Source organism: Bidens hawaiensis, unplaced genomic scaffold, assembly GCF_021521415.1.
Source record: "Bidens hawaiensis isolate Kalapana, Puna unplaced genomic scaffold, B.hawaiensis_p1.1 tig00012904_1, whole genome shotgun sequence".
Taxonomy (NCBI): domain Eukaryota; kingdom Viridiplantae; phylum Streptophyta; class Magnoliopsida; order Asterales; family Asteraceae; genus Bidens; species Bidens hawaiensis.
Genome location: NW_027492077.1, coordinates 128,188 through 138,837, shown reverse-complemented (window position 1 = coordinate 138,837; position 10,650 = coordinate 128,188). Strand labels below are relative to the sequence as shown.

Sequence of the window (10,650 nt, the reverse complement as noted above, 5' to 3'; positions counted from 1 at the left end):
ACGCAATTAGTGATTCTTTTTGTTGGATGGCTTTCTCAAACATATCACAAGTCGAGTTCCATCTTGTTGGACAATCCCAATTGGGCCCCAACCATTGACAATTAGCTTCATCACAAAATTTTTTGTATCTTGAAAATGTTTTATTGTTGCTAAAAACATCTCGTAACATTCTTTTAAAATTGTTTCTTTGCGTTTCGATCACGTTTAACCCATCTTGCACGGCCAAGTTGATAATATGTGCAATGCATCGGCTATGAAAAAACGCTCCATCACAAATAGGTTTATACTTTAATTTTAAATGGCCAACCGCGGCCGTATTGTTGGACGCGTTATCAAACGAAATTGAAAAGATTTTATCTTCAATCTTGTATTGTCGAATGACTTTATCCAAGAGTTTAAAAATATTTCTACCCGTGTGCGGGTAATCAAACAATTGAAACGCAACGGTTCGTTTCATCATTTGCCACGACTCGGGGTCAACCCAATGAGCCGTCACACAAATGTATGAGTCGGGCGAACCATTAGGTACCGACCACACATCCGTTGTTAAGTTTACACCAGTTTGTAAGTTTGAAAAGTATGAAATTAGTTCGGATTTAGCGTTTTTCCAAGCTTTAAGACAATCTCTTCTAAGGGTCGAACGACTTACGTGTTGGTAGCGTGGTTGAACATACTTTTGCATCATCTCCGTGAATTGAGGGTTGTCGAAGTGGTTGAAAGGAAGTGTATTTTGAATCACAAAGTTTGAAAACTTTTGACGTACCGCTTCAAGGTCGTACGTAAACACCGTTCCTTGATTCGTCATCTCCGGCTGCGAACTACTTCCCGATTCGTCCTTCAAGGCCTTGCAAAAGGGCCTTTGTACATGCGCTTTTAAAGTGGAGTTTGCATCTTTGCCATAAAACTTCAAACAATGTTTGCATCGAGCTTTTTGGCTACCGTTAAACATTTCGCATAGGTCGAAATGTTGCCAAACATCATGGTTTCGTTTCGTGGGGATGACCCGAACGACCGTTTCTCCCGTGTTCGAGGCACCCATGTTGACAGATGAAGTAGCACTTTGGGAGGCCATGATAATCGATTACGAAATTAGAGCGTATGGAGTGGTAATGTGGTATAATAGAGCGTGAGATAACAAAATAATCGCGTATGAAATAAACGTTTAGAGCGTTTGGAGCGTTTGGAGTTGTATAATCGAGTGTGTTCTAACCAATACCCAACCTAAACTATATATAGATGTTTGTGGGGGTAGAATGGTAAATAAAAAAAAAAACGGTCAAAAACAAGAAAAAACGGCTATATAGCCGTTTCTCAACGGCATAAACCGGTTTTTAACCGGTTAACCGGTTACTAAAAAACCGGTTAACCGGTTTTTTTATAACGGTTATAAACCGGTTTATAAAAAAACCGGTTAACCGGTTTTTTAGTAACCGGTTACTTAAAAAAACCGGTTTTTTTTTAACCGGTTTCAAAACCGGTTTGAGCTCTAATTAGTAAAACCGATATACAAACCGGCGGTTTGTAAACCGGTCAAACCGGTTTACAAAAAACCGGTTTTTAAAATAACCGGTTTCCGGTTTAAACCGGCAAACCGGTTCGGGGACCGGTTTTTTTGAACATCTCTAGGATATAGTAGAGGAATTGCAAAGTGTTGGTATCATTTGGGAGTTGGGACATTGGATTCTTAAGGGGATAAAGGATTTGGATTTTTTTGAATATTTTAAGGTAGACTAAGTAATACCTAAAAATTATTAAGATTCCTAGGCCTACCAAATCTTCATGTAACCTTTTCTTTTATCAAGGGTACCCTACTAAGCTGATAAGGTGGACTGCAGCATCGACATACGTGATTAATTTATGTGTTTAAATACACGTATACCGTATTTACATTGTAATCAGAACTAATTACCAGGCTTTGACTTTTGAGTCATTTTGATTACTTGATATATAGCATATTTAATTATACTTGAATTATATAATAGGCTAACAGCCTAACATATATTATTCTTATAAAACTTGATAATGTAGAACGACTCGAATGGGCCAAGACCACCCGCCATCACTCTCTCCAGCCACCTACCAGTTGGTAAGTTAAAGTTCCACCATCGTCACACACCGCCACATCTGTGTCACCACTCATCGGCATAAAACCAAATATAACGTTTTAACCCGTTTGATACTGTTCCATTGATATATAACCCAAATTTATTTTGATTAAATTTGTTATAACGTTGACTAAATTTATACTTATAAAAACTGACCTTTTTTTTCTAACCCCTTTTGTGTTCATCGCATCGCCTTATCGCAAGGACACCAATCTAGTATGTATATACACACATTTATTGAATTATATTTCCAACTTTAATATTATATGTGTGTAAGTTATGTACATTAAAAAAATCCAATTAAAATATATACATATATTTTTTAAACGTTTTTATTGTTTACCTATACATAGTATTTACTTTTACTTTTGAACTTTTCAAGATTAGAAAATGAATATTTTTACTCATTAAGGGGTTGTTTGGGATTGCTTATTTTCATTAACTTAGAACTTATTAACTTTTTGAAAAGGGTTAGGGCGTAAGGTGTTTCGGATTGCTTTTAATGTGAGATGGAAAGGTTAATAAATTATACTTTTGTAACTTAAGTTATAAGGAGTTTTTCATAAGGAATCCCAAACAAACTCTAAAACCGAACTGTGAACCAAACATTATAATTTTAAATCGGCCAAACAAAGTGGTTTGATTCAATTTAAAGGGTTTGAACCGTTTGATCAATAATTTTCAGGGTTTATGGACACCCCTTCATTATTATCATGGATAAGGATACAAATAATAATTGGCTGTCCACATAAGCGAAGTAAACAACATCCGAGAGAGTGAGCATGCATAAAGAAGACACATTGTTGTCGGTCTAAGCCGGCATTTGATCTCCAAGACAAATACCAAAATCTGACATGCTTTTACATTATTGCAAAAACAACCTTAAAAGACCGGCCTCTCACCATAATTCTGTTCCAATGCTTTTAAATCTCCTACTATTATTCAACGGTTATTATCTGCCTAGTTTTACATCCCAATTCCCAACCATCACGTTAATGGTTCCATCCGGAAACAAGCTAAATGGTCTGGCAAATGATACTACTTGGTCATGTGGACTCATAATTTGAATGTCTTTAACTCAGTACCAAAAGTAAACACCCTGACATGTTTTATCACTCTTTAACTTAGATTATGTGTTATGGGTGTTAGCCACACTCCACATCCTCACCATTTCCACGCCAAACCATTTCAACCCTTAGAGAGGAGGGCGCCAAAGGCTCATCAGGCCGATCATTGTTGGGCGCCGGTGCATTGGCGTGATGGAGGGACATGGGGAGGCGGGTCCACATGTTTTCCAACCAATAACATTTACCGATCTATTTTTTATATTAAAAAAAAGTTAACAATCATGTTGTTAGCTAAATCATTACGTGTGTTTGATGGTTTAGTTAATGAATCCCCCGACCCACCCCCCAAAAGTGCGCCTAAGTGTCAGTAGTGAAAACACCTCCATGACGTTTGACGTTGTGGTTTAACTAAAAAGTTAAATAAAAGAAAAAGTATGTGGGTTGGTTGAAGTTCCATGGGCTTCACCACTCTTCTCTCTGACACTTGTTAAGGGGGTGGTATGTGTCACATCTATGTTTGATGCTATCCTTTACCTCCCCACCCCCCCCCCCCACCCACACACACACACACACACACTTCCCCCACTTTTGGTGTATAAAGCCCTTGCGGGTGAGGTGACCAGGGGGCGTTAGCTCAAAACGAGTGGTATAAGTGTATTTACATAATAACTATGGTGCTGTTTGTTTTTCAGAGGTAAAATGTCAGAAGACTGCGAAACAACATCTGCCAACATCTGTAGCAGAAGAGGTGGACCAAAACTCTGCAGTCTGCAACAAGAAGACTGTTTGTTTTTTAACATCTGCAGACTGCTAAAATAAGCTGAAATTTAAATAAACTGAAATATAAATAAAAAAGGTCTTCAACAGAGATGTATAGTTTGATTCTACGTGTCTATGAATTCGGAACTCCTATTGTGGATCATATCCTCAGAGATGTATAGTTTTTGAGAAACACGGATAACAAACGTTGACTATGTAAATACAAACATCACAATTTCATAACACGTAAATATGACCACTAACATGCACAAGGAAAATCACAATATCAAACGAAAATCAACAAAACCTATGAATTCAAAGCAAATAACAGAACTTCACCGAGCAAATTGTCAAATGAATCAGATCAACAAAACAAAAACATATTATTTGAGAAAATGCAGTTGAATTGTAGTTATAAGATTTCATTTATTGATCTACGATCTAGAACTCTGTGTTCATTGATTTCATTAATGTGAACATCTCCAATCTAAACTAATCACAGATCCGATCACGATATCTTTAAACTAACAACCATAATTCATAACACATATACAGAAACCCAAACAACAAACCTCACAACTTCTAACAGAAATCATCAAAAAACTATGAATTCACCGGCAAATTCTCAATTGCATCAGACCAACAAAATCAAAACATATTAATCAATCGATTAGAACAAGATATAATCACCTATTCACAGAGTTGAAATAATAGAAAGAAAGCATAACCCTAAAATGAATCATTACCTTCAAGAAGATGCCGGAGCAGCGGCGGCAGCGTGATGAATGGAGCGGCGGCGGCGTGTGAGTGGAGCGTCGGCGGTGTGGAGGTAGCCGGCGGGTTGCGGCCGGCGGTGTGGAGGTAGCCGGCGTGGTGAGTGGAGCGGCCGGCGGCAGTGGAGAGGAGTTAGGAGGAGGAGTGGAGTTAGGGTTAGGAGGAGGATGATGATCGATGAAATAAAATGGGTAGAAGAGGTTAAGAAGTAATAATACCAACACTTCTGGGAGAAGAGGGCGCGCAGACGTTTTTTAATGAAACGTCTTCGAAAAAACAAACACACTGCAGAGCCCAACGTCTGCGCGCCCTCTTCTCAGTGCAGACAAAAGAGGTGGAGAAGTGCTTCTGAGGAAAAACAAACAGCACCTATGTGATTATTAGTTGATGATGAGGTTATAACTTCTTGTAAAACATCTTATATTAATAATCGTAAGATTTTGACATTTTGTTTGTGATTATCTAGTTGTTACATGGACTGGTTTTCGATAATCACATCTTTACTTACAGATTGCTACGCATACTTAAACTAGTTTTTTGAACCTTGAACTATAGGAATGCATTGAAAGCATAGAAGCAAGATATAGTGGGTTTATCGGTTTTACGTATGGGCAAGGTTCTGGCATAGCCTATAAGTAGGGATGGCAAAAAAGCACGAGCCCAACGGGTATACCCGAAACCCGATGGGCATGGGCCGGGTATGGGATTAGATGATACCCGACCCGATTACCCGAAAACACATGCCCGTTTACCCGAACTATATACCCGAATCATATACTCGAAAAATTCTTTGTATTTCGTAAGTTGTGAAACATATATATAAAAAAATATATAAAGACTATAATGATATTATTTATTTATTGTCACACGTATATATATGGAGTGTATTATATTTAAATTTATAATAATTGTTGTATGAATAAAAGGTATAAAATATTTTTAATACTAAAAACAATGTACTTGAAAGTCCCAACGGGTATACCCGAAACCCGCGGGTATGCCCAATACCCGACGGGTAATTACCCGACAAGTACCCTACGGGTAATGGGCCAGGTATGGGACACGATTTTACAATCAGGTATGGCAATGTGATTACCAATACCTGACCCGTGCCATCCCTACCTGTAAGTCGATCTCAGTTCTACATTTAGGTTGAAATATCTGGGCCACATAAAAAAATGCCAAAAATTAATGAAATTGGGCTTTATATTTCGGCCCAAAGACCCAAAAATTTTCGTTAATAATTTCTAGTTCAGTTTCTAAGTTTAGGCCTTCTGTTTGGTGCGGTAGGGATCTGTCATCCGTATTCCGTAGTGCCAATCTATTGGGCCTTCAAATACATGGAATGTACTAATGTAGTACTGGTTGAAATCAACTTGTAGCGCATCACTTTATCTTATTTTGGGCCTGTTTTATTCAATCCATAGCACTATAGCTAGAGGTGCAAAAAAAAAGCCGAACCCGGAACCGGACCCGAAATAAAAACCCGGAACCGGACCCGAAATAAAAACCCGGAACCGGTTTTTTTAATACCTGGGTTTTAATACCCGTACCCGACCCTACCCGTAGGGTACGGATAGGGTATGCATTTTGACACTAAAACCCGAACCCGAACCGACCCGATTTGTACCCGATAATACCCGAAAACCCGACCCAGTTCCATACCCGGAACCGGGTTTTTCCAATACTCGAAACCGGGTATTTCAAATACCTGATGTATACCCGAAAAATACCTTAAAAATACCCGAAAAATACCCCTAAAAAGTGCAAACTTTTAAAAAATCCAATCTATACCCGAAAAATACCGGGAAAAAAACCCGAAAAAAAACGTAAATAGGGTTTTCTCAATACGCGATAATAGGGTATTCAAATACCCGGTTCTATACCCGACCCGAACCCGATGCATAGGGTATGGTTTTTAGAGACAATACCCGACCCGACCCCGACCCGATTATTTCCAATACCCGATCATACCCGAACCCGATTCTATACCCGATGGTTTTTAGAGACAAATCCGCCGATGGGTGCATGCACATATATATGCTTGTATGCTGATGCATGTACATATATAGAATCTGATCTATGTATGTATAAATGTGTGTTATATACGTTAACAGAATGTACGAATGGATGTATGCTGATGTATTTATATGTATACAGTATGCACATATATAGAATGCATGTATATGAATGCATCTTCGGTTCTTTCTATTTCTATGTTTAAGACACCCAGCCCAAGCACAATTTAGTATATGTAGAAACCGTGCGAGAACCGAACCTTTGGAGCCTTTAATACCCAAACCGACCACATAGTAAATGGTCTAGTTTATGTTCTTGAAATATACCATTCTCGGTTCTGGGTATGTGCATCCTGGTTTTGGTAGGCCCAACCCATTTGATCACTCCTATAAAAAGAGATGAGAGTTCAAAAGAAGAGGTTGAGAGTCGAGGGAACTTAAAAACTGGTAGGAGATTGGCAACAATTAAATACGGTAAGCTTTCCATCCCATCTATGTATGGATGACGCTCAAGTCAAGTTTGAGCCACCATAAACAAATATAGCTTGCTCATGGCTAGTTAGAGACAAAATATTGTCACCGACACTTCGTCTAAAATGGATCCGAATCAGAGGAGTCTCCATCTTCACCCAATACCCGTAGAACATCTACCTAAAACCAAGTGCGACAGGATTTTGGTTCCAATTGTAAACCTAAACGGTTAAGAATCAATGTCAAAATGTCGTCATGATGTTTTAGGAGTTGAAATGATAAAAAAAAAAAAAAGAAAAAAAAATAGTGAAAGTTTTTAGATCTTAATATACCATGTGTATAACATAAATCTTAAGCTAACATTAAAAAACTGTATATTTTTTAAAGCCAGCCATAGTGCGGAGGCAAACTTTCTCGTGCACCTAGAAAAGTTAAACATCACATGATTATTGACATTTGCTAATTAGGAGTATGATTGCATAGATAATTAAAACGATTTATCTTTAAAAGCGTGGTCAAATGTGAAAAGTAAACATACAATTTTGGTTTTTAGTAAACATTCAACAATTATTTCGATTAGAATTTGACACCTTATCTTTGGACATCAAATACACAATATGCCAACCCGAACCTTTGGAAGTAATACATCGCCCGCTTTGATCTTTGGGAGTACTAAGTATACTGAATATCTAAATATTAAAGGTTTAATTTGGCGGTGTTTATAAGTGAACACCCAAAAACCTATGTATATATTTGTACGTATGACTATCTATTTTGATGAATTTCTTTTTAATAACCAAAGTCAAAAGCTATGAAAAACAAACTTAGCTAGAAACGCTTTGGACTCACTGGCTACTCTTGTGTTCTCGTATAGAAGAGTCTCGACGATTTAGGAAATTTGTGCGATAAAAGCACTATTGTTTCTTGGGCACCAATGGTCGGAATTTATAGCTCCTTAGATGAGTTTGTAGTTGGACAAAAACGAGCCTTTAAAGGCACCGAGTAGACGTCTAAAAACGACCCGTGATATTAGTGCCGCATACTTATACCTTTTAACACACATAGTGCCCTACTAACTTATCCAATTAAGCTAGATGTCTCCAACTATTCATGCTAAATGTGACACTTTGTGTAACAACCTCCCAAAAAAACTCATCTACACTAACCTTATAACATGTTAACAAAATCAGAAAACCATTTATATAACCAAATCTTTGGTTTTTCGTTTCCCACACAATACACAATATTGGTTCCATCCTTGAACAAAAAATACAAAACCATTCATATAACCAAATGCACATATCATCTTTTACACTAAACAACATAAAATCATTCTCCTTCGGATTCTCGTCGTCGGCGTTGCTCTTTTTCCGTTCTAAACCTCTTCAAAACCCCGCCGATCGCAATTTCAAAAGCGTCGTTCCACCCACCATATCCATCACTATACACAATCTTCGGTATAATTTCAATCACATTTTCCCTCATCTTCCTCACCTCCTCCCTACTATAACCCTCCAAAACCGCCTTTATCGATTTCTTCCCTTCCGAAACCTCACCATGATCAATAAAAACCGAATAACTCCCCGGTTCTTCAGGCAAGTACCACTCATACTGATCATACATAGTCCGGTTCCAGAACAAAACCGGGACCGCACCCGCAACCATACGATCAAAAACCGACCGCCTCGTAAAACTATCCCCTCTCGGCTGCAAACAAAACTCCAAACCCAACAACGCCTCCATAATCTCCGAACTCCCATTCGCACAACGAGTCACCGCACAGTTCACAACTCGGCACCTACACTCGTCCCGACACGTTTGTAACAACAACCCTCTAATATCATCTCCCACGTCATCACGAGCCGCCCCGACAAAAGTAAAAAGACTCGTCCGGTTGTAGCCTCGGACAAACTCTTGCCAGGTTCAGATATCCGAAACCTATTTCGGGTGGAATCCAGTCGGGTAAGGCACACCAATGTCATAATAATCATACGGTGCTCTTTCGATTGCGAGCCTCGTGACGTTTTGCATTTCGGGCATGTTTAAGAAAGTGGAGCCCCAAAGCGTTCCGGGTCGGTTAACCTTCGGAAATCCCATGTGATCCGACCCAGGACAAGAACATGATCCGACCCGTTGGATCTTCGCCAGTACGGTTGTTGCTGGACCCAGTGTATTAACTTCAAAGCATGAAAGTCACGTGCTTCGTTACTAGTGTTGGAAAACAAATACTTTCCGACTGCGAGTCCAGCGTAAAACGGTATGTAGAACGCCGTAGCTGATCCCGGCTCCATGGTTCTACATCGATGGTTTAATATCCTAGTATGAAAAATAACCTCGGACGAGAACTGGTTTGTCCGGTGCCAGGCCGGAAGTAAAGTCTCCGGTACGATTCCGGCGAGGTCGGTGGCGGTGAGGCCGTAGCCGGCGTTGGTGGCGACGCCGCACTGCCAATGCCATGGATCTAAGTCTTGGCACGTGGGTATTAAGTCGGAGTTGAAGATGGGTGGGAGGTTGTATACGTAAATGTTACCGTCGTTGCATATGTTTTCCGGCGGTGGTGGTGGTGGAGAGTGGGAGCAGAAGATGATGGTTTGGATTAGGAAAATGGTGGAGATGAAGAGGGTGATTAGTGGGTGTGAGGTGATTTGAGAGTGGATGAGCTGAAGGGTTTTGGATTTCTTGAAGGTGAACATGGTGAATGAAATTGGAGGTTTAGAAGAAGAGGTTTAGCAGGGTGATTTATGATGACTGCCATTGGAGGGGCCTTGAGATATATTATTATTATTATTATTAACCGAACCGACAGTATTTTTTTTAACTGATAACGGTATTGCTGTAATAACCATCTGGGGTTGCTCAGACGGCCAGCCAAGTGAAGGTTAGAACTTGATGTCATTGGGCCGCTCAGGTTCGAATCCGGATGGCGACACGGGTTTCTATTAAAGTGAGGAAACTCCGGTCAAGTGGCAGGGAGCTCGAAATTTTCCGTGGAATGCCTAGCCAAACTCGAATGTCAGGCGTGGATCCGATTAAGACAACATAGTCTTGGCCCGAGTAGGGCGGTTGGGGCTCTCGCTCGAGAGCTGTGGCTCATTTAGCCTTTAATGAAAGTCACCGTTCAAAAAAAACGGTATTGCTCTAATTGGTTTTAATTATTTTTTTTCTTAAATTGTTTTTGAATCATTTTTTCTTTCACGTGTTTTCAAAGGTGGTTAAAATTTGTGTAACAATACCATTAATCCCCACACTCATTTATGTTTGCCGTACCCTATTCAATACCCCCCCCCCCCCCAACCCCAAACACACACACACACACACACAAATAAATAATAATAAAAAAATACATGTGTTTAAAACTAGCATGTGATGTCGATCTTGTTACTCGGGTGAACCATAACAATGCGTCTATCCTTATATGTATTCTTACCTTTTTAAGTTGGATACCCCTTAGGCCTT

At 39.4% G+C, this 10,650-nt stretch overlaps 1 pseudogene; it reads right to left on the bottom strand.

Moving 5' to 3' along the window:
- Positions 1–8,368: 8,368 nt before the first annotated feature.
- Positions 8,369–9,905, bottom strand: LOC143542566 (xyloglucan galactosyltransferase XLT2 pseudogene; annotated as a pseudogene).
- Between the last annotated feature and the right edge of the window lie 745 nt (positions 9,906–10,650).